This window comes from Vulpes lagopus, chromosome 6, assembly GCF_018345385.1.
Source record: "Vulpes lagopus strain Blue_001 chromosome 6, ASM1834538v1, whole genome shotgun sequence".
NCBI classification, from domain to species: domain Eukaryota; kingdom Metazoa; phylum Chordata; class Mammalia; order Carnivora; family Canidae; genus Vulpes; species Vulpes lagopus.
Genome location: NC_054829.1, coordinates 40,254,904 through 40,281,005, shown reverse-complemented (window position 1 = coordinate 40,281,005; position 26,102 = coordinate 40,254,904). Strand labels below are relative to the sequence as shown.

Genomic DNA, 26,102 nt, shown 5'->3' with positions numbered 1-26,102 from the left:
TCTCCCCTCCTTGAAACTAGATGATCCAGCCACTTAAATGTTACAGCTCCCCTGCCTGCTTTTCCTGACAATGAAATGAGGCCTTAGTTGAAAAATTGCTGTTTTTTAAAGCACCCAAGAAAACCAAAGCATGTAATTTAACAGAAACAAGCGAACAACAACAACAAAAAAAAACAGTGTCTGGAGAGCAGGAAAGGGAATTCTCCAAAGAGGGACCTCACCGTACTGTATAACTTCCCAAATCCTGTGACCATGCCCAGGGATCTCTGACTAACAGAATAATACAAATCAATTAATAGTGAAAGGGGTGGGATCCCTGGGTGGCTCAGCAGTTTAGCGACTGCCTTCAGCCCAGGGTGTGATCCTGGAGACCTGGGATCGAGTCCCACGTCAGGCTCCCTGCATGGAGCCTGCTTCTCCCTCTGCCTGTGTCCCTGCCTCTCCCTCTCTCTGTGTGTGTCTATTATGAATAAATAAATGAAATCTTTAAAAAAAATAGTGAAAGGGGTGTACCTGAGAAAAATCACATCTGTTCTTCCTATCCTATGCTCATTTCTTAAACTTTCCACTTCTTTACAGGAGCCATGACTATATCAGCACATCTGTTGGCCCACTGGTTCATTTTAACTTACCCTTTGGGCTTGGACTCATTTAGATTTCCCATATCCTTCAAGCATTATGGTCATTGGGCCTGGGACAAAAGGCCTCTCTGAGTATGTTCTGAAACTTTCAGGACTGTAGTACCCTTCAAATAATATATAAATAAAACTACTCAAGATAATATGCGTAGATGCAGAGAGAAACACACTTTCAAAAAAAAAATGACCTATTAAGGATTCAACTCTCATACATATTGGCATCAAAGACTAATAAAAAGACCAGAAATCTTGAAGATGTTGGTGGAATTCTCAAAAGATTGAGTTTGGAATTCCTGTTTCACCACTTGCTAACTAGATAACCTTGAACTAGTTACATTATTTCTAAACCAGACTTTCCTCCCCTTTATTAGAGATAAAATAGGCTCCTTGTCTTATAGGGTTGTTTTGAGAATTTAAATGAGATGATACATGTTTATCACAGATCTTGGCATTGTTTAAGTGCTCAAAAAAATGTTAGTTGTTAATATTTTCATTAAATGTAATCATATCCTTCCCCAGGCAGTTTTTATGTGTAGAAACAATTTAGAATACCTGCCCCAAAAAAGAATATTTGCCAGATTCAGATCAATAAAAAAATAGAAAATCTCAGCAAACAAACTTTGATGTTTTGTCTATGGCTTTCATGTGTGTGTTCAGCCCTCAAATTTCTCTTAGATAATCTAAAAGAATCCCCCAAAACTTGATTCATTTAGGAAGCATTAATTGAGGTCCCAGTGGTATGTAAAGAAAGAAAAGATTCAAGAGCGTGCCTCCATGTTTACTTCCAATGACTAAACTGACTATAGCAAAGTTCAGAATTTCTAGCTAACTTTATACATTAGAGTTATTTGACCAATTTGTCCATGTGGTGATTCAATATAATAATAAATAAAAAACCCTTAGATCAGCCACGATATAACTTTATAGATACCATTAGTAACATCAGCTACGGGAAAGTCACTCAGAAATCCAGTGGACTAGAAGCCACCAGACTGAAAAAAGACCAAATATCATCCTTTTGAAAAAGGAACACAAAGAAATATGAGGTTGATTTCTGAACAGAATTAATGAATGAAAGTGACACATAAATTATAGTATAAAAATATTTCTCCTGTGGACTGTCAAATAACTATAAAATTAATAATAAAAAACTTTAACTTTTCATTTCTACAGAGTAGGGATTTTCTACTTCTGCATTGCAGGTCTTCATTTCTCGTAAATGGCCATCTTCTGTTATTTTACATGGTTCATGAACCTTTTCTTGATCACCTCACCTGTAGAATAAACTGCTGCCACTTTGGATCTGTGAATTTTACTTTTTATGTAACTTTTTTCAGTCAAAGTTAGAAATGATTAGAAGTGTTATTAAGGTGAAGATAATGCATTTATATCTAGGCAACTTGTTTCATATTGGCCCCAGTGTAACATATCAAAATCCTATAAACAAAAGCATTAAGAACAGAATAGGTAATGGAAGGAACTTCTCAGGGAGCATAAAACAACCAACTGAATTTTGGTTCTTCCTCAAAAATATGGCTTTTTAAAAATTTTCATGTAAATAGTGTCATTCTAAAGCACCATATGTGCAGAATGAAACAAGCAGACACAGCTGGCTCCTGGCCATAGCAGATGGAAGGAAACCAATAAAGCAGTTAAGCATCAAGCTGAAGGGCTTGCATGCACACACACACACACACACACACACACACACACACAGACTCTTAATAAATATCATCCAATGTTGATGAAGTACTCAGTTTCACTGGGGACCTCAAATGATAGGTGACACACATGAAATTATTAACAACTTTATAAACACTGACAAGGTGGATGTGTTCTTGCTGCTCAGTTAAAATATGGAAGTACATTAATGTGCACAGGCATACACAAAATCATCTCAGACTTCCTAATTTCATGACTTTTTTTTGCACAGAGAGCTTTCAGAACTATGTGCAAATTTCCACACCACATGCTTTGCTATAACCTCCCAGAGACTGCCAGGATTCATGAAACCACTTTTAAAAGGTGTCCTGAGTGAGAGGTTGTCAACCTGGCACACAGATCTGTGACTCTTATGCGGGGCCCAGAAGTCCCATGCTTTGCATGCTAGAGGAGGACAGACACTCACTCCCTGGTGGGCAACTTGCTGGTGGGACTCCTTCATGCTCCCTCTGCCCCAGGTAACATACTATCCATTTTTAGTATTTCTAATGTAGGCAGGCCAGCTGAACTCCTCCTGGGAAGTGGCATCGGGAATGGCATAGAATGAAATAGGACCTATGCATCGAGAGGAAAAAGAGGAAAAAGGAACTTTAGAATGTCCTGTTCTCCACTTGACACATTAAAATATATTGTCGCTGACTGGCGGTCTACTCTGCAAATGATAGAACTACAACTCTAAGGCACCTTCCAATTCAAACACTCTATGGCAAGTAGCTGCAAAGTTTCCAAGCCCATAAAACTTACATAAAGCTCTCCTGGAAGAAGAGTCTATGGTAAAAAGCATTTAAAATGCATAGAAAAGGGCAGCCAGGTGGCTCAGCAGTTTAGCGCCATCTTCAGCCCAGGGCATGATCCTGGAGACCCGGGATCGAGTCCCATGTCAGGCTTCTGGCATGGAACCTGTTTCTCCCTCTGCCTGTGTCTCTGCCTCTCTCTCTCTATCTGTTTCTCAAAAAATAAATAAAATCTAAAAAAATATAAAAAAATAAAATAAAATGCACAGAAAGGACCAGTTGCCTTATAAAAATGGAAATCAATAAAGGGAAAAAAATCTAAGCCCCAGATATAACTTTTTAAACAACTGTGTGGTAAACAGAATTGCTGGTCTCAATTTGCCACTCTCCCATAGTGAAGTATATGTCCTTGCCATATCCTGATAACATATGGAATGTACTTCTCCACACCTTGATCTTGGACTTGGCCATGTGACCCACTTTCGTCAATGGGATATTAGTGAAAGTAATACAGGCAAAATGTGCCTGTGCATTGGAGTTGCCCTCCTGAGCATCTGCCATTGCCATAGGGAAAACATACCACGGGAGTCACTGCCCTTTCAGTCTGAGACTCGTGGAACAATCCTAAATCAGGCCTACAGCCTGGAGTCAGCTGAGTCTACGTGAACTTCACAGACCCACAGGCAAGAAAAAAAGTACTTCTGTAAACCACTGAGATTTTGAGGTTATTAGATGGCATGATTCCAAGAAAAGCTAACTGATAAATCCTGCAAGGAAATAACATAGCTGTATGAAGAAAATGCCTACAGAACATGAGAAGATAAACACCTATCTATATAGATTCTCTATAAAAATCTATCAAGATTCTATATCACAGCACTGACAATGATGTGTACTCAACGTGGTCACAAGTGTGTCAAGATGACAGCGGTGTCAATTTGAAAACTGCATACAAATTACAACAGGCTCTCCTACACTCACGTTAAAACAAGCGTAACAAAGAGCCATAAATGGTTAGCTTGATAACAAAATTAGATCTTTATTGGGAAAGTGGTAAAATTATGGAAAAATCCAAAAATTCCTTCATTTGAACACTGATTTTTACAAACTACCACATACTCTTTTTACATTACATGCAGCCTGGGAATGCTGCAGATGTTTGCCACCATAAGCCACACACCTTTTTTTCCGTTTCAAACAGACTTTTTTTTAAATTTTAGAAATTGAAATATAATTGACATATAACATCCTATAAGGTTAAGGTGTACATGTTGGTTTGACACACTTATGTATTGCACTGATTACCACCTAAGCATTAGCTAACATTCTTATCATGTGACATAATTATTATTTCTTTGTTTGTGGTGAGAACAACTAAGATCTAGTCTCTTAGCAATTTGGAAGTTTATAATATAGCCTTGTTGACTATAATCACCATGCTGTGCATCAGGTCTCCAGATCTTACTTATCTTCTAGTTGCAAGTTTGTACTATTTGACCAACACCTCCCCAATTTCCCCAGCCTCTGGTAAAAGGCTACTCTGTTTTTCAAACTATGGCTTTTTGGATTCCACATATAAGTGAGATCATGTGGTATTTGTCTTTTTCTGTCTAACTTATCTCACTTAGCATAATGCCCTCAAGGTCCATCTATGTTGGTACAAATGGTAGGATTCCTTTTTACTCATGGCTAAACTATATATATATATATATATATATACACACTCAGGAGAGCAACTCCAGTGCACAGGCACATTTTGCCTGTGTTACTCTGTATTACTTTCACTAATATCCCATTGACAAAAGTGGGTCACGTGGCCAAGTCCAAGATCAAGGTGTGGAGAAGTACATTCCATATGTTATCAGGATATGGCAAGGACATATACTTCACTATGGGAGAGTGGCAAATTGAGACCAGTAATTCTGTTTACATATATAACTTGATAAATATATAACAATTATATTTGTTAAACTATTTATATTTATATATAAATATATATATGTCTTACATAAATAGTATACAGATGATGACTATATATATAGTATAGGTAATATATATATACACACACACACATATATAGTATACACACACACACACACACACACACACACACACCTTCCTTACCCACTCATCCATTGAAAGACACCTAGGTTGTTTCCGTATCTTGGCTATTATAAATAATGCTGTAATGAACATGACTGTGCAGATACCTCTTCATGATACTAATTTTAATTCCTTCAGAAAGATATCCAGAGTAGGATTGCTGGACCACATTATAGCTCTATTTTTAATTTTTAAGAAGCCATAATACTGTTTTCTATAATGATTGCTTTCCATCTTCCATTTCTATTTCCATTTTACATTTCCACCAACAATGCACAAGAGTTCCCTTTTTTCCAATTCCTTACCAGCATTTATTATCTCCTGACTTTTTGATAGTAGCCCTTCTAACAGATGTGAGATGGCATCTCATTGTGTGCTTGATTTACATTTCCCTAATGATTGGCTATATTGGGAATCTTTTCATGAACATGTTGGCCATTTGTATGTATTCTTTGGGAAAATACTATGCAAGCCCTTTCCCGAGTTTTAAATTGGATTTTTTTGTGGTTAAAAAAAAACTGAGAGCTTTTCCTCTAAGATCAGAAACAAGACAAGGATGTTCATTCTTACCACTTTCATGCAACATAATATTGGAAGTCCTAACCACAGCAATCAGACAGGAAAAAGAAAAAAAAGGCATCCAAATTGGTATGGAAGAAGTAAAACTTTCACTATTTGCAGATGACATGATACTATATGTTGAAAATCCTAAAGACTCTACCAAAATACCACTAGAACTGACAGATGAGTTCGGCAAGGTCATAGGATACAAAAATCAATGTACAGAAGTCTGTTTCATTTATATACACTAATAATGAAGTAGCAAAAAAAAAGAAATTGAGAAAACAATCCTATTTACAATTGCATCAAAAATAAAAAATATCTAGGGATAAATTTAACCAAGGAGGTGAAAGACCTGTACTCTAAAAACTATATAACATTAATGAAAGAAATTGAAGATGACACAAACAAATGAAAAGATACTCCACGCTCATGGTTTGGTAGAACAAATATTGTTAGAATGTCCGTACTACCCAAACCAATCTACAATATTTAATGCAATCTCTATCAAAATAACAACAGCATTTTTCACAGAACTAGAATAAGCAATCCTAAAATTTGTATGGAACTACAAAAGACCTCAAATAGACAAAGCAATCTTGAAAAAGAAGAACAAAACTATCACAATCCTAGATATCAAGATATACTACAAATCTGTAGTAATCAAAACAGTATGGTACTGGCACAAAAATAGACACATTGAACAGCAGAACAGACTAATGATCCCAGAAAAAAAACCAATATTATATGGTCAGTTAATCTTCAACAAAGGAGGCAAGAATATCCAATGGAAAAGACTGTCTCTTCAATAAATAGTGTTGGGAAAACTGGACAGCTACATGCAAAAGAATGAAACTGGGCCACTTTCTCATGCCATACACAAAAACAAAAAATAAGCACAAAATGGATTAAAGACTTAAATGTGAGACCTGAAACCATAAAAATCCTAGAAGAGAGCATATGCAGTAATTTCTCTGACATTGGCTGTAGCAACATTTCTCTAGTAATGTCTCCTGAGGCAAGGGAAACAAAAGTAAAAAGAAACTATTAGGACTACATCAAAATAAAAGGCTTCTGAATAGTAAAAGAAACAATCAATAAAGCTAAAAGTTAACCTACTGAAAGGGAGAAGATATTTGCAAATGACATATCTGATGAAAGGTTAGTATCCAAGATATATAAAGAACTTACACAACTCACCACCAAAACAATAATCATCATCATCTAATTAAAATGGACAGAAGACATGAACAGACATTTCTCCAAAGACTACAGGTGACCAACAGACACATGAAAAGGCGCTCAATATCACTAATCATCAGGGAAATTCAAGTCAAAACCACAATGAGATATCACTTCACATCTGTCAGAATGGCTAAAATAAAAAACACAGGAAATAAACACAATAAATTGGCAAGGATGTGGGGAAAAAAGGAATGTTTATGCACTGGTGGTAAGAATGCAAACTTCTGCAGCCACTGTGAAAAACAGTATGGAGGTTCCTCAAAAAATTGGAATAGAATTACCATATAATCCAGTAATTCTACTACTGGGTATTTACCTAAAGAATATGAAAACATTAACTCAAAAAGATATATGCACCATTATGTTTATGGCAGCATTATTTGCAATAGCCAAATTATGGAAGCAACCCAACAGAATCCATCTATAGATGAACGGACAAAGAAGACATTGTGTACACACACACACACACACACACACACACACACAGGAATATTACTCAGCAGTTAAAAAAGAATGAAACCTTGCTATTTGCAACAACGTAAGTGGATCTAGAGGGCATAATGCTAAGTGAAATAAGTCAATCAGAGACAACTAGTATATGATTTCATTCATATGTGAAATTTAAGTAACAAAACAAAGAAAAAAAGAGACAAGCCGAAAAACAGACTCTTAACTATGGAGAACGAACTGATGGTTACCAGAGGAGAGGTGAGTCAGGGGATGGGTGAAATAAGTGAAGGGGATCAATAGTACACTTACCATGATTAGCACCAAATAATGAATAAAGTTATTGAATCACTATATTGTAAACTGGAAACTAATATAATAGTGTATGTTAACTATACTGGAATTAACAATTTTTTTTATTATTTAAAAATATATTTAAGAATTTATTTTTAAAAATTTATAATATTTAAAAATTTTATAAAAATTATTTAAAAATATTACTTTAAAATTTATTTAAAAATCAGATTATTTGCTTTTTTCTACTGAATTGCATGAGTTCTTTATATATTTTATATATTAACCTTTTATCAGATATATATGGTTTGCAAGTATTTTCTCCCTTTCTATAGGTTGCCTTTTCAGTTTATTGGTCATTTCCTTGATGGGCAGAAGCTTTTTTTTTTTAGTTTAATGTAGTCCCATTTGTTTATTTTAGTTTTGTTGCTTGATGCACACACTTTCTTAAGTGACAATATTTGAATTTTTCCTAAGATCCAGAAGCTACTGAATGTGGACAAATCAACTTTATAGAGAAATGTGTGCATATCTGTCTCATAATTTAATAATATAATTACCATGTTGCATCTGATATTTATGCTGTGCTGTCTATTGGAGACAGAAATCCTGATCAAGCAACCTTAGGGTTTCTAAAGTAAATGCACCAAAGTCTTTGTTTTAACAGTCTCAGCAGAGAGGACCAGAAAATAAACTAGTCAGAGAGGATAAATTCCCAAAATTCAGTCAATATCAGAGCACCAGTCACAGTAATAAGAATGAAGTAACGGCTCTTTTATACTAATTGATAATAGATTATGCAGCCACTGAAAACAAAGTTTGTGAAAAAATTGTGATAATCTATAAATTAACTATGCCGTAATCAAAAAAAACCCAGCACGCATAATAGTATCAATAGTAGGATCGTTAACAATGTAAAAAAACATGCACTAGAAAATCAGATTTGGAATGTTCTCAAAATTGTTAATGCATTGTCTTTGAGTGATAGAGCATTTGAGTGATTACATTTTTTCAATTTTTTTGCATAATCTGTATTTTCCAAATTGATATGCATTATACAAATTATCTTTTGAAATTACTTTTCCTAAATTATAACTTTATTCTTTCAAAATGTAGTTTTCCCTTTTGCTATACTCTGTTCAGTCTTCTTCCACATACTTACCAAAAAAGGGGAAATGCAAATTAACATTGAAACAGAGTTTACATATTTATATCTGATCCTCTAAAGTTTTGTTGATTACCAACAGCACAGATGTTTGGTCCCACAGCTAACATTTCAGGTGCAATTTTTAAAAGCCAAATATTAACCAGAACTATAAAATAATATAATCTTTACAGAGGAGTTGACAGTGCCTTACAGCACGGTCATTAGAAATGAAGACGCCATCTCATTACTGTGAGACCAGGGAAATTTTAACATTACACAGGACATGAAAATATTGTGTCTCCAAAATACAGCAATCATGTCTTCAAATTTGTGATTATTTCAGCAGAATGGACGGGCCTGACTCAAAAGTTATATTTAAATAAGTCATAAATACTATAATCTCAAAAGAATAAACAATTAGCATGTTCTTCATCCTAGAGAGCTTCAAAGACTCTATTTGATAGAATATCATGATCTCTATTTCTTCAAAGACAAGTAGAAAATAGAAATGTGAAATAATTTTCCAAAGGCCACACAGAGTAAAATACGACTATACTAGATACTTCCTAATTTATGAATCTTTCCCAAGTGTGTCATTAGAATCTTGAAAATATATGTTACTATTGGGCTATATGTAAGAAGAAATGCTTTTTTTTTTAAATCAAAATTCCCATGTTGCAAAAATAATTTTGTATAAAGCAGTATTTAGTGTTTTCATTTCCAAAGAAAACATTAAAAAAAAAAGAACTACTTCCTACTTGGCTTTGTGGGAAATTGCTACTAATAACTATTGTTAAACAGTTTGCAAAAATATGACATGCTATTTCATTGCCTGATAATAAGCTCAGCAGAACAAAGCATAAATAAGTAGTTCTAGGCTATTGTTTTTCAGCTTCAGAAAATTACACAGGCTTTTACTAGTTGATTATTTTGTGCACTTGAAATCTAGAAATACTCATTAAAAATTAATAGTCTTGTATCATAAATAATATAAGCATATCTTTAAAAGATATGGAAGGTAGATTATTGGCACTTTGTAAAACTAACAAGAAAAGACTACTATATCCCACTTTAAAGATTTACCTAAGTTTTAGGAAGGCTCAGGAACAATTTTGGGAGTTTGCTTACTGTGTAAATTCACTTGTGGTTTGTAAGAGCCAAGAAACAGCAAAAATTACCTCCTATCCCAACACACACACTAGTTATGTCAAAGCAACTAAGATCACCTGTTAATTGATTTTTTTAAGGCAGCTTTGCTACATTTTTTTCTCTTTCTTTCTTTTCTTTTTTTCTTTCTTTTCTTTCTTTTTCCTTTTTTTTTTTAACCTCATAAAGAAAAAATACTTTCATTTGCTCCCACTTGGCTGTGCTGGAGAAAAAGAAGCCTCACCAGGATTAATGGAAGGATGACCAACTTGTGGAGGAGACGCCCGTGAATGTCATGTGTGATTAACTAATACTAGAAAGAGCAGTGCAGACATTTTTAAGTCATAAGATTACAAACGAGACCAAACAATAGAGCACCCTAACAGTGCGGGGGCTTTGTTAGAAACAATTTGCCTCCATGAAAAGGAATTTTTCCTAAGCATCCCTCTTACCCTTGTGAAAGAGGAGTGACAAATGGGATTGGTAAATTTGGGGCAAATGCTCCCATCAGCTGTACCTTTCTTCCTCCTGTTTACACAGAGTACGGGTTCTCTCTGTGCCTCTGCGCCAGAGCCTCTCCTGGGCAGGTGTCCTCTTCCAGGGGAGTTGGGCCCCCAGCCAGGTGCCACCTAGGGCGATAGGACACTTCTACCTAACTCAGGACTTCAGCTGTTAGCCACCCATGTGGCTAACATATTAGCCAAAGCCATCACCTCCCTTTTGGCTTCTGCAAGTAAACAGGAGATATTTCGTCCCTGTCTTTTGCTGTTTTATATCTGAATTTTTAGGTTGGTTTTGCTCTGATGATACCATAGCAAATCACTACACTTACTCTCAGGAAAGGACTTTCATTCGCTGTCAATTGATTTGCAAAAACTCCACGCCAAATCCGCTGCCTGATTTATAAGAGAGCCATTAATCGTCACGTGAGACAGTGAGTCCACACTTGGATAATCTGCTTACTAACATCACAATTCTGGCCATAGCACATTATGGCCCTGTGGTATTATTTATTAATGTATCCTTTTAAAAGGATCAGGGCGGTTTTTTGTACTATAAAGTAGTATGCCAAAGAGAAACGACATTACCACTGTGAAAGGAAAATGAGTACGACTTGTCAAAGATTAACATCCAAAATGTACATAGCACTTACCATATGCCACACCATTAGAAGTGCTTTACAAACATTACTTCTCTGACTTCTGATAATAATCCTATGAGGTAGGTACTATCATTTCTCATCTATAGATGAGAAAACTGAGGAAAAAGAGATTAGGAAATCTACTCAAAGGTAAGCGGCTAGTGAGGGGCAGACTGGGATCTGCATCAAGTGGCCCGCGTCTGGTGCCCTGGCTTTAAAGTCAGCTCTGACAGACCCCAAATATAGAAAATGACCATAAAGACAAAGGTAGCAAAAAGAAAATCGATGTTCTCATTCTATAAAAATAAAAATGAAATGCAAGGCATAACAATTGGTTAACAAAAATTCACACCTGAAAACTATTTTTCTTGCACAAGAGCTAACTGTCAATAATCAGCTGATAATAAAATTTTAAATTTAAAAACAAAAAATCAAATACAAAGAATAACAACCAATTTATTATGAAAATCCTCTCTGGAAAATTCTATTTTTCTCATGCAAGAAACAACTGTTGATGATAAATCAATAATAAAAGCTTCATTTTGAGTAGCTTCCTTTTAAGATTAATTAGAATAAGATGCCTCAAAGGGAAAAGAATATTTTAATTCGTTTTTGCTCCTCTTTTGCTAAGTCCTGAGCAGAAATCTATAGAGGCTGAATAGACCTGGACCACTCTGAGTTTATCTAATGGCATTTTTCCTCACCACATTCTTCAATGTACTTATCAGTAGTGATTCTTATTCCTCACTCATCTCTTTCCCCTACAGGAACCGGCCTTCAAGTGATTCATGTGGTCAGGAGCAAGTGAATTATAGTTCTTGGCTCTACTACTTCAGCTTCACTCAAGCAATAACACTTACTGTATCTATGAAGTCAGGGATTTGATGGGCTATTCTTTTCATAAAGTATGCATGAAGAGAGACAGTATTAAGCCTCCCCGACTTCACTTCTTTGCCAATGGTCTCACAGCAACTACACATTTCCCAGCCTCCCTCTAAGTTAGGTGGGGTCCCGTGGCTGGTTCTAGCCAATAAAGTGTGAGCAGAAGTGATTCATGGCACCATCAGGGATCTTTTCTTTTCTTTTTTAAATTCAATTTGCCAACATACCCATACACCCAGTGCTCATCCCATCACGTGCCCTCCTTAGGGCCCATCACCCAGTTACCCCATCCTCCCACCCACCTCCCCTTCTGCAACCCTTTGTTTGTTTCCCAGAGTTAGGAGTCTCTCATGGTTTATCTTCCTCTCTAATTTTTCCCACTCAGTTTCCCTCCTTTTCCATAAGATTCCTTTCACTATTTCTTATATTCCACGTACAAGTGAGACCATATGATAATTGTCTTTCTCCAACTGACTTCACTCAGCATAATGTCCTCTCTTTGTCTGTTTCTGGCTAGAGAAAGCCAACTCAAGGACCTAGAGGAACCCAAAAGCCCTCAATAGAAATGTGAGTCTTTGAATGACTGTGGAACATAGGAATGACTTCCACCAAAGCCCACACTGGACTATGATATGAGGTAAGAAATAACCTTTTACTGTTTTAATTTACTTTGACTTAGAGATCATTATGATAGCAGTTACTTTATTCTGATTAATATGATGCGTTAAAACAAATCTTTAACTCCTAATATTTGAAAAGTGTTTCTCCATGTATCCTTAAAATGACAACTCTTTGGTAAACACCAATATCAGAGGTACAGTCCCTGCTGTGATCATTCCATGGAAAATGTGCTTTCAGAGACACTGATGAAAATAATCAAAAGCTGCTTCCATAATAAGCCATGTTCTAGCTAAATCTGCTTTAGAATTTACTGGGTTTTCTCTTTCTGTTAATCCTTCATTGTAACTGGCATATTGAATCGGTAGAACTCATGGATTTTAATCACCAAAACTTGTTTTTTCCAACTGTCTCTTTAAATCCAGTCAGATCCTTCTCTTCACCCTGATTTTTATGGTCATGCTTAGGTTTTAAAAAAGAAAAAAAAACAAAGGAAAGAAAACCTACTGTCATTTTCAACACAATTGCAATTTCAATTCAGTATTTTTAAATGACTAATTGGATATAGTAAGCAAAAGATCACTTAGAGTTACTAGTCCTCCCTTCCACCAGTTCTTCCCCATCCTGGGCCGGCAGCCAGCTGCTCCCCACCTTAGAGTGTGGTTAACATCTTCTGTGTTAAATTTGAATTTTCTCCCCACACGTCTACTGTTATTTCTGACCTGCGTCCCCTCCAGGGTGGAAACTGCAAAGGGGAAGAAGTAAAAGGGCAGGAGAAGTTCTACTTGACAAGTCCTACGGTCATATAGTGCTGTTTTTTCTGGTGTTGGTGGACATTTAGAGCTGATATTTTCTCTGGGTTCTCTGGAGAGACACAGTGGGTTCTCTGGAGACTCTTTTCTGGGTCTCTCCGGCTGAACCTCATTGATTCATTGATGTCTCTCATTTGGCTGCCCCTTCCCAAACATCCTCAGCTTCATCCCCTATCTCCTCACCCCCATACTTAAGTTATCTTGCTAATTTATTTACTTGCTTGTTGTCTGTTTTGCTCCCCATTCCCATCACCCCACTAACCTGTCAGCTCCATGACAGCCTTTTACTGCCATGGTCTCCTTACCCTGGGGGAATCCTCTTACAATTATTCCAGGTTCAATGACAGTCCCTAGGATTCACATTCCATCACAGGGCAGACATAGCAGCAGCAGCTCTTCCCCCAGCCAGAGCACTTACTGTCCCCATATCTCTGGCTCCTTTGATTTCCCAGTGAGGCTGGGGGAAATGAGACACCAGTTGGCCAAGCCCTTCCACTCACAGGGGTCATAGGTGAAGCTCTCTGCATAGCTGGGTGAAAGTCCCCTCCTCAGATTTGCAGTGACAGGCAAAGCACATCCCTACTTCTCTTGCTTAGAGAGAATCACAGTACAGCTTTCCCCTGAGAAACCCTCCTCATAACACTTTTAATTTTGAATATCAATTCACTTATCTTTGGCATAGGTGAGGGGCTTCATGAATCATATAAGTGGTTTTCAGACTTCCCTTTCTGAATTCTGCATATGGTTTAACATTTCTTTTTGGAGTGGACCTTCTATTTATCTTGGTGCCTCACAATCTGGTTCTCCTGGATCAATCGAGGTCTTCCTTGTGAGCAAGCATTCCAGTTAATGCATATTTCCGGGCTCCGGGTGTCCTATTTAACATGTCTACACTTTCGTGCGTTTCACCTAGTATTCCCTACACATAGCAATTGTTTGATTTGATTGGGTCAACAGCTATTCCACTTCCATTTCCTATAAGCATGCAATTTAATTTTCTTCCCACCACCTCTGTTGGGGACTTTGTCAGTCTACATTTCTGTTTTTCCCTATTCATAGGTTAGCATTCCAGCTGGAAGTGAAGGCTAAAGAACAACTCTTGATGTGGTTGCTTTGTTTTTACTCAGATTTTATATTGAAGATCAATAAACACATCAACATGTTCTAAGGATGCTTTACTTCACACTCAACACAGGTGAGAAAGTTTCATTGTCCACCTCTAAGTTATCTTGCTAAGCTCTCTGTTTACTTGCTTGTTGTCTGTTCCACTCCACATCACACCCCTACCCGCCTAATATATCCACCCCATGATAGCAGAATCTACCCATTGGGCCGACTACTGTTAACTCTCCCCAGTGCCAATGACTCTGAAAAAAAAAAATGCCCTAAACTAGTGCATCCCTAACTTCAGAAGTCCAAAAATCACCTGGGCATGACACTAAGTCAGATGTTATTTGATGAAATAATAGTTGATTTTAATCAGTAGGTCTGGGGTGGGCCAAGGAGGCTGCTTTTCTTTTCTCTTTTTTTAAAGATTTTATTTATTAATGAGGCACACACACACACACACACACACACACACCGAGAGAGAGAGAGAGAAAGAGAGAGAGAGAGAGAGAGAGGCAGGGTCTCCAGGATCAGGCCCTGGACCGAAGGCGGCACTAAACCACTGAGCCACCTGGGCTACCTAGGAAGCTGCTTTTCTAACAAGCTCCCAGGTGATAATGATGGTTGACAGAGAACCACACTCTGAGTAGCAAGGTTGAAAAATATTTGTTGAATGAATTTGACTTTTTATACGGTTAATTTGTTATTTACGGTATTTTAGAGAGACTGATGAAGATTATGGGGCAAGGAGCCCTTCAAAATTGTCCCTTGCCACTACCACTGACTGTCCCCATTTTTAGCCTCTGCTCTCATTTTTCTTGGCATCTGATGTCTTTCACTCGGATTCACGTGAGCCCGTCCTTCCTGCAACAAAGTCTCCGAGTGCTGACAGCTCTAAGATTGTCCTTTGTCAGAGTCTGTTCTTGGTCTAGGAAGTATTTCAGATAACACCGCACAAAAGGGCCAGACCTTAAGCACGGGGTCGAGGACTCTAAACTGCACAAATCTCAGCAAGACTCCAAGAAAAAAACTCAGCCCATACAGCAGTGAAAGTGAGTGTTCAGACTAAACACCTGGAAGGTGTGGCCCCATCTTACTTTAGCTCCTCTAAAGCAGATGTATGCTTTGCATAAATTTGCGTAGCATTAGGTGATTCTAATACTGCCGGGTGATAAAATGACTTATTAAGAGAAACTTCTGTCCCAAATTCCAGTTTGGGAGGCAATAAACAAAACAGATCTATTTCCCAGAAACCTCCCAAGTTTGAAGCAGGGGCAGGGTGGGTAGTGGAGGCCCTGGCCCAGCTGAACTGCAGAGAGGATGCACTGCAGCTTGCCAGGGCATCTGGATTTACAACTGAAGCAGCAGCTTCTCCGGATGAATTTAAGCATAGCACCTGAGTTGGGTAATTTTCCCTATTTCCCACCATAAGCAGGCAATGCAGTCTGGGAAGGTGAGGGAGAGTGGGTTGGCAGGGGCAAAGATCGCAGGGTGGGTTCACTTTCAGATTCTCTACTTATTACAAGCTGTGTGGCTCAGGGCAAGTTACATAATCTCTGAGCCTGAATTGTCTCATCTTTAGAGTAAGATAAGCAAGAATAACAGTCTTGCAAGGTCATTATGAGAATTAAATAAAATATACACCAGGAGGCTTACTGTAATGAATACTCCTTTCCCCTTTAAGGACCACCAGGGGCATGGGACACACATGGTCTCTGCAGCCTTAACTTTTAAAGCATCTTTACAGCTGTTTACTTACTTGGCTTTTCTAGGAGAAAAAGAAAGAGAGAAAAGGAAGATTCGAAGAAAAGGAATACAAAAAGAAGAAACTATGGAAGAACCACAGGACATTTATAAAACAAAAACAAAAGCCCACAGCTCCTTTGGACATGGAGACGTGGCATGTGACCGTCAGAGGCTCTCACAAAGCTGATGAAGGTCAACTGACAGTGAGTTAGGTCTGCAGTAAATGCGCTCCAATTAAAATAATAGTAAGTCAAGCATCTGAGTTTGTTGTGAGTTTGACCCAGAAATTAATTTCTGAGAAGAAGGAAGTCTTGCTATTCCAGTCACCTGCAAGTGGAGTAAGAGCAGCACTTGGCCTTGCTAATGCCTGATGTGTATTCCCTGGTGGGACTTTAAGGGAGCTGACTGAACTATGCTCCCTATTAAAACCTCCTAAATATAGCCTCTGTGGTGTAACGCTTGCTGGACCCTTTCACATATCAAGATCCAAAGCAAGTTCAAATCTGCAGTACAGATAGACTTTGGGACCAGCCAGAGGCCAAATTGTGCCCCTCTCCTTCCCTTCTCCCTTTTGGGGTCCATTTATACAGAGCCACTGTGCATCTTCCAAGATAGAGATGATTCCGGCTACAGGAAGACAGCATCAGTCAGTCCCCCACCATCCCAGCCCCTCAGAAGTGCCCCTTTGGTCTTTGACTAAGTCCTTGGGAAGGGACAGCTTGGAGAAGTAGCCACCAACTATACTCACAGATATCTGAGAGACACTGGCCACAGCAGGCAGCAGAACTTTGGGGCATATGACAAAGTGAGGCAAATTGTGGAGAAAAGGAACTGTCCCCATGTCACTAGTGTGGCATTTCACCCAGTGGCCAAGTGTACTAGCCCTACGGACTGGGGTTTGAATCCAGGTTCTCTCATTTCCCAAGTGGATGAGGTAGGGCAAGTTCGGGAACCTCAGTTTTGTCATCTATAAGATGGACACAAAAATGCAAGCATTTCTTCGAGTCCCTCTGAGGCTTCCAGGAGACCCTTGTAAAAGCAGTGCTTCCAACTTTTCTCAAGTCATTACAGAAAATAACTCATTATGTTATAATCCTATGACATAATGAAACTGCTTAACCCCAGAAGTAACAGCATTAGGGGCCCTGGAGACCATTCTCCTGAGGACTGAAGGGACAGTAATAACAAGGGTGATAGCACATGCATAGTGCTTCCTAAGAGCAGGTGCCGTTCTAAGTGCTCTTCATTGACTAATTCATTTGGTTCTCACAACAATCTTATGAAATGAAAATATTCTTAGAATCTTTATTTCACAAATGAAACTGAGACATGGAGAAGCTAGGTAATTTGCCTGAGATTACAGGACCTGTGAGTGTCGGGGGCAGGTCCAACCCAGGCAATTAGATCCAGAATCTTGCCTTTTACATTTGGCAACACAACCTCTCAATATCATGGCCCAACTCCAACCCAGACGTGGCACCACTGAAGTACAGCCCTCCTCACCATACCTGGCATAAGGCATCTAATAGACATTAGTATTTATAGAGCAGCTCAGTCGAGTGTGCAGATGCCCAACAAGATCTGCAGTACCGGCGGTTTGACAGAGCGGGACAGTCCAGGGCAGAGGGCAGCGGCACAGTCGGTTGTGATAGGAATCACAGAGACAGTCACAGCTGGCCCAGCAGCCAGCCACAGCACCAGGAAGGGAAAAGGAGGACAGAACCAGTGAATTCCCCTTGGTGGTGAGTGCTCTGGGGTTGTAGCACTCTCCAGTAAATTGTTGAGAGACACTTCGGTGGGTCTAGCATTAGTGTGGGGAATTTGAGCATCCTGGTGTTTAGCTGTAGGCATTACTGTCATAGCTACTCCTAAACTGGCCTGCCCAAGGAAGCACAGGGTACAGCTGTAAGCAGCTGCTGAACTTCAAACGTTCATCTTGCTGATTATAAATTGCAAGTTCCTGAAAGGCAGAAAATGTGTTTCTTTAATTTTGGTAGTCTCTCCCAGTTGCCAGAGGCCTTTTTTTCACATAGTAGGATATCAATAAACACATAATGAAGTTAACCAAATATATTTAATAAAGATTTACTATCTAGGGCTAGCCCTTAAGACAATTACTTTCAACTTCATAATTTTCTTTGCAGAGGCAATGGCATAAGCCAACTTCTCTACTTTAAATTTAAGTAAGAACAAGAAAACTCCTGATGGCAAAACTGAAGACCTAGACCAAACTCTGAGCATATTTATTGCATACTGACTCTGTACAAATTCTCTTTAAACACTACAGCAGAGTCCTGCCTCTGTGGATAACAGTCTGTCTATCTATCTATCTATCTATCTATCTATCTATCTATCTACCTACCTACCTATCTATCTACTCTTTGCAAACTCAGTCTTGTTGTTTTCTCTAAGTAAAAAAAATCAGAATACTGCTAACAGCTGTTTTCATCATTATTGTTATTTTTATTATTACTATTATTTTTGCTAACACTTAACCAATTCTGAACGCATTCAATCCAATGCTATTTGTTGCCATAACTCAGGGAAGAAAAGTTGCTGCAGTTGGTGCCATAACTCTTTAAGTCAGCTGTTTTCAAATGTATAAAGGTGGCTTCAGGTCAGCTTGGAGGACTGGTTGCCATGTCCCAATGTCTGGACTCCTGGTGCAGGGCTAGACTAGGGCCAGGATGTGATGGAGTGAACATAAATTAAATGAGACTGCACTTTCTTTCATGGAACCCCCAGAGATGTTTGTCCTGGAAATTGAAAATCCCTATTCTACAAAATAAATGCTATTTAGCAGTACATTGCTAGATACCAACTTCTCAGTGACAATTTAAAATAAGGGTCAACAAACTAGAGCTCGTGAGCCCAATCTAGCCCACCTCTTCATTTCTTAAGTAAAATTTCATTGAACACAGACACATTCATTAATTTATGTATTGTCTATCACTGCTTTTGCCACACTGTTAAGTATAGAATTGACTAGTCTCAAAAGACACTGACTGGCCTGCAACACCAAATATATTAGCTATCTATCCTCTACAGAAAAAGTTTGCCAACCCCTGATTTAGAATAACACCTATGGTCACAGAACCAATATCACCAAAATTCATTTCACCAATCCAGAGCCCAACCTCCTAAGACATCTGAATATAATTAGGATGACTAAGTTTTTTTAAGCATTATATAGTTTACTCCTTGAATCGTCAACACGATGCCTCTCAAAGAGGCATAAACTTTATAAACTTTACCATAAGGTGGTAACAGAGGAGTAAAAGATATTGTCATCTCACTCATGTACAGAAAATCAAATGCATGATTCTTATTGCATTTCCTTCCATACATGAGTGTTTAACTTGTTCCCTTTTGAGCTGGGACTAACTCTAAAACATTATAATGTGTAAGTAAGACACAGAATTTAAAACTCCATCCCTTAATTCTTAAGACATGGCCCTTCTTCTATTTTTGATGGTTGCCTAGCTGCGGCCTTGTTAGCCCGGCCACCCCTAAACAGCTCTCCGGTCAGGCAACATTTGCCTACTGATGTGTGAATACCCCCTGCAGATGCCTCTACAGCCCACTTAGCACACCTTTTCCTTCCCTCACCTCGAATTCCCCCTGCGTATTACTACATCTCCCAGGATGCTTGACTAGCAGAGAATAGCAGTGTTCTCATTCTTTCCCATAATAATTTGTTTTTCTTACACTCCTTCTCATGAGTACAAATAATGAAAGAAGAAAATTTAAAAAGTAAAGAAGAAAGATAGTGGTGAGAAGTTAACATGTGGTAAAGGAAAAGGTGGTAGGAAAGGAAGAAAGAGACATACAGGACTATACCAAAGGTAAAACCTTATTAATAAAGATGCAATAATGAGCCAAGCTGTCAAAAGAGAAGGAAGTAAAACTTTGACAGTGCAGAGAATGCAGGACATTTTAGTTTCACCCATTGACCTTGTTCTTTCAAAGCACCTCCTATATTTTCTCAGAAAGGATGTACCTGAGATTGCACTTCACGTCCTTGTACTCCAAGGAGAATCGCAATGACGGTCGTGGATTTCTCTCTTAATAGTTATTAAGCTCCATGCATTTGGAATCCCATTTTCACAAACTTCAGAGTACACTGTAATGTCTTTGTTTTACATCTCATTAAATGGAACTAAACAGCTACACTACAATAGCTACAATAGCAGAAGAGGCTATTGTCTACTGATAGTTATTGAGCAAAACCAAATCAAGTCCCAAAACTCAGACACCACTCAGGATCACTCAAACTAGCCACACAGATAATCAGTCTCCCTGTACTCCACATTTCCACTATTCAGAAACCTAGCTCGGGGCTTGCTTGATTTGGGATCCATCATTCCAATACTTGAACAAAGCATTTATTTACTACCTCAAAAGCAGAAAACATGTAATATCATCTAACATTTAGCAGACACTCACTTCTTGCACTGAATTTTTTTAAAGATTTTATTTATTTATTCATGAGAGACACAGAAAGAGAGGCAGAGGCATAGGCAGAGGGAGAAACAGGCTCCATGCAGGAAGCCCAATGTGGAACTCGATCCCAGGACTTTGGGATCACCCCCTGAGCCAAAGGCAGATGCTCAACCGCTGAGCCACCCAGGCATCCCTGAATTTATTGATAATAAAAAATACAGTAGGGTCTGCCTTACATACATTGAACCCTACATATTTATAGCTGGGAAGCAGAACTGGAATAAGGATAAAACCTTAAATAAATGCCTAGAGCACAGGTTTAAGGAGGCACTCACTTTCAGGGTCATGTTAGTACAGAATCAGCAGTTTCTGAGCAATGGGGAAGGGGAATTTATGGATAAATGTTTCACTTTTCCATCCCTCAAGTATACTATTTGAGTTGCATTCTATAGGCTATGCAGAAGGATATTATGATTGTGTGCCAGATGCCCAAGCAGTGACCACTTGATAATAAACATTTACATGTGCCTTTCCCACCCCCTCTGTTTAATTCTTTTGAAATTCTCACCCCAGCTCCATGGAGTCCCTGTCAACTACCATTTCCTAAATGCAAGCCTGTATCAGAGGCTCCGCCTTCTGAGAAAACCTGGCCTAAGAGAACTGGTGTAGGATTTTCCATAGGAAGCAGATGCTCAGGATGGGATTCTAGAACTAGTGACTCACCAGGCACCAGAATCACTATCATCACACTTACCTATAGCAAATGGAAATGAGGTATTGGTGAAAAGTGAACAGTTGGTTTCTGTACTTGAACAGGATAGAGGGAATGAGAATTATAATGATTAGGGGTTAGCTAGCTTTAGTTAACCACAACTACAGGGCATATTGTGTTGAAAATTAGGTTCAGGATTTATTACTAAAGATGTAGAGATACAGGAGGGCTTTGATGTATCTGCAATGTCTACAATACATCAGCAGCCTTGATAGGATAAGAGTGGGCCCCTGAGACCTGGATATAGAAAGATCTGAGGATCTTGTAGCCCTAGAATCCTTTGAATAACACTGTCCTAGAATAAGAAGCACCCTCTCTCTTTCTAGAGAACACCCTCCTTTCACCTGGAGATCTGCAAAGACCTCACCTGAGGCAGGTGCTTCATGTGATAAGGCTTGTCAACCTCAAGAGCTACTCCACTTCCTGTTCCTGCCTCCATAGGAGGATGCACCACAGCCCAGGGGAGGGATACAGTCCTTGCTCTGGTAAGAAGGAGGGTACATGCTCATAGAATTGCAGGACCTGATAATGTGGGCAAGTAGGAACCTGGAGAATGGAGAATATATATGAGAATAGATCTTTTAGGTTTTGGACTAGAAGACAAAATATAGGTGGGATAGAGAAAAATTTCTCCCATGATTTGGGAGCCTGATATTCTGGCAAGATCACCTGAGATTAATCCAAAAAGATGCCTAGAGTGGCCCTTGAAGTTTGAGCATGACAATGACCTAAATGAGGTAGAGATCGTGGACTCATCCTAGCACAGTACTGAGGTAGGAGTCAGAAGACTCCATGAGGTGAGAATATTGGAATGAATTTAAGGTTAGAGAACTTAGCCCTTGAGTTTATACTCCAGAAAGGCCCAAAGGCAGAATGAACAGGTGAGACTCACTGAGAATCTAGGTAGTGGCTGTCCTCTGTAAGTTCAAGCTTACAGTAGGAAATACTGTTGTAGAAGTGGGCTCCTGACTTCAACATCAATATATTGTGGTGTTAATGGTTTTGGGAGATGGCAAACGCCAAATACTAGCACTAAATCATCAGGTTCAGGGTAGAAATAATTACCTTCATGGTATCAAGTCTGGAGTGGCAGCCAGGGGGCTTCATCTCCAATAACTAGATACATGAGTGTGGAACCAACAGGTGGAAATAGGGTTGGGCCCTGTCACCACTTCTCTCAGGGGCCCCCTTGCTGAACGTGTGCTGCTTCTCTCGACAGCCTTAGCATTTGCTTGTGAACCAGATTTGCTGGGAGGTTCACAGAGAAGTGAAAACTTCTACCAGGGGACACAGGGTGAACCTGAAGCTATAACTCCAGTTTATCATATGGGTTTCTCATTCCAGTAGACTAGTAGCCAAAGAAAGGATCACTTTGTCACAGTGGAGTTATTTGTGCTGATTACAATAAATGAAAACCTAGGATTGCTGCTACATAATAAGGGAAGAAAAAAAGCATGTCTAGGAACTCGAGAATGCATAGGTTATCTCATGTGCCTACAAACATTAATTGGAAATCTCAGCAACCATGACCCAATAGGTGTTAAAAAATAAAAATAGAAATAGAAATAGACAAAGGCCCAGACCTCAAAGGAATAAAGATCTGGATCATTGACCAGGCAAGCAACCTAGACCTGCTTAAATATTGTCTAGGTATGAATGAATTCTAGAATGACTATAGAAGACTATAATGATGCGTATTAATTATAGCTGCAAGAACAATTACAAAATGAAGACTGTAGCTTGTTCCAATAACCCTGCTGTTTTATACCTTTCATAGGATTGCGCAATTTTGCTGGTAAACAGATACCATTTTTACCAAAAACCAATGACAAGCATCGCATTTAATGGTAAAACTTTAGAAATATTTCCTTTAAATTCAGTGTCTAGGCAAGGATTCAAGCTAAGACTGCTAGTTAACATCCTGCAGACATCCTAGCCAATACATTAAATTAAAAAAATTTTTGAGACGTATAAGATTGGAAAGAGATAAAATTGTCCTTTACTGTATATGATATGATTGTCAATATAGAAAATCTGTGAATAAATTACTAGAACTCACAAAAAACATTGGCCTACTTGTGAAATATAAGATCCACATTCTAAAGTTAATAATATTCCTTCTTACCCATAATATTGGATTAGAAGATAAAATTTAAAGAAGATTTCATTCACATGGGTGCCTGGGTGGCTCAGTTGGTTAATCCTACCCCACCCCACCCCCCCAGTTGGGCTTCCTGCGCAGCAGGAAGTCAACTTCTCCCTGTGCCCCTCCCTTTGCTCATGTTCTCCCTCTCCCTCTCTCTCTCAAATAAATAAATAAATAAATAAAATCCCTTTTACACAAAAAATTTGATTCACAATGAAGGATGTAAAGGTAATGTGATGAAGAAAACTACAAAAATATTATGAGAGAGGGAAGGAGAGAAAATGGCATCCACGGATTACAGTACCTACAGCCAAGCTGCAGCCCAGCAGGGCTACAGTGCATAAACCGCCCAACCAACTCAAGGATATGCACAGACCACCCAGGCATATGGGCAGCAGAGTTATGGAACCTATGGACAGCCCACTGATGTCAGCTATACCCAGGCTCAGACCACTGCGACCTATGGGCAGACCGCCTATGCAACTTCTTATGGACAGCCTCTCGCTGGTTATACTACTCCAACTGCCCCCCAGGCATACAGTCAGCCTGTCCAGGGGTACGGCACTGGTGCTTATGATACCACCACTGTTACGGTCACTACCACCCAGGCCTCCTATGCAGCTCAGTCTGCAAATGGCACTCAACCTGCTTACCCAGCCTATGGGCAGCAGCCAGCAGTCACTGCACCTGCAAGACCACAGGATGGTAACAAACCCGCTGAGACTAGTCAACCTCAATCTAGCACAGGGGGTTACAACCAGCCCAGCCTAGGATATGGACAGAGTAACTACAGTTATCCCCAGGTACCTGGGAGCTACCCCATGCAGCCAGTCACAGCACCACCATCTTATCCTCCTACCAGCTACTCCTCTACACAGCCGACTAGTTATGATCAGAGCAGTTACTCTCAGCAGAACACCTATGGGCAGCCGAGCAGCTATGGACAGCAGAGTAGCTATGGTCAACAAAGCAGCTATGGGCAGCAGCCGCCCACTAGTTATCCCCCCCAAACTGGATCCTACAGCCAGGCTCCAAGTCAATATAGCCAACAGAGCAGCAGCTACGGGCAGCAGAGTTCATTCCGACAGGACCACCCCAGTAGCATGGGTGTTTATGGGCAGGAGTCTGGAGGATTTTCCGGACCAGAAGAGAACCGGAGCATGAGTGGCTCTGATAACCGGGGCAGGGGAAGAGGGGGATTTGATCGTGGAGGCATGAGCAGAGGTGGGCGGGGAGGAGGAAGTGGTGGAATGGGCGCTGGAGAGCAAGGTGGCTTCAATAAGCCTGGTGGACCCATGGATGAAGGACCAGATCTTGATCTAGGCCCACCTGTAGATCCAGATGAAGACTCTGACAACAGTGCAATTTATGTGCAAGGCTTAAATGACAATGTGACTCTAGATGATCTGGCTGACTTCTTTAAGCAGTGTGGAGTTGTTAAGATGAACAAGAGAACCGGACAACCCATGATCCATATCTACTTGGACAAGGAAACAGGAAAGCCCAAAGGTGATGCTACAGTATCCTATGAAGACCCACCAACTGCCAAGGCTGCTGTGGAGTGGTTTGATGGGAAAGATTTTCAAGGAAGCAAACTTAAGGTTTCTCTTGCTCGGAAGAAACCTCCAATGAACAGCATGCGGGGTGGTATGCCTCCCCGTGAGGGCAGAGGGATGCCACCGCCACTCCGTGGAGGCCCAGGGGGCCCAGGAGGTCCTGGGGGCCCCATGGGTCGCATGGAAGGCCGTGGAGGAGACAGAGGTGGCTTTCCCCCAAGAGGACCCCAGGGTTCCCAAGGGAACCCATCTGGAGGAGGAAACGTCCAGCACCGAGCTGGGGACTGGCAGTGCCCCAATCCGGGGTGTGGAAACCAGAACTTCGCCTGGAGAACAGAATGCAACCAGTGTAAGGCCCCGAAGCCTGAAGGCTTCCTTCCACCACCCTTCCCGCCCCCGGGCGGTGACCGTGGCAGAGGCGGCCCTGGTGGCATGCGGGGAGGAAGAGGTGGCCTCATGGACCGCGGTGGTCCCGGTGGGATGTTCAGAGGTGGCCGCGGTGGAGACCGAGGGGGCTTCCGTGGTGGCCGGGGCATGGACCCAGGTGGCTTTGGCGGAGGAAGACGAGGCGGTCCTGGTGGGCCCCCTGGACCTTTGGTGGAACAGATGGGAGGAAGAAGAGGCGGGCGTGAGGACCTGGAAAAATGGATAAAGGCGAGCACCGTCAGGAGCGCAGAGACCGGCCCTACTAGACGCAGAGACCCGCAGAGCTGCCTTGACTACCAGATTTATTTTTTAAACCAGAAAATGTTTTAAATTTATAATTCCATATTTATAATGTTGGCCACAACATTATGATTCTTCCTTGTCTGTACTTTAGTATTTTTCACCATTTGTGAAGA

The 26,102-nt window shown here is 39.9% G+C and overlaps 1 protein-coding gene and 1 pseudogene across 1 annotated transcript in view; one reads left to right on the top strand and one right to left on the bottom strand.

Annotated features, from left to right (window-relative positions):
- SLC35F4 (solute carrier family 35 member F4) overlaps window positions 1-26,102 on the bottom strand; it is a 239,770-nt gene that overhangs the window by 159,614 nt on the left and 54,054 nt on the right. The gene's annotated exons all lie outside the window — the stretch shown is intronic.
- On the top strand, window positions 23,986-25,967 carry LOC121493790 (annotated as a pseudogene).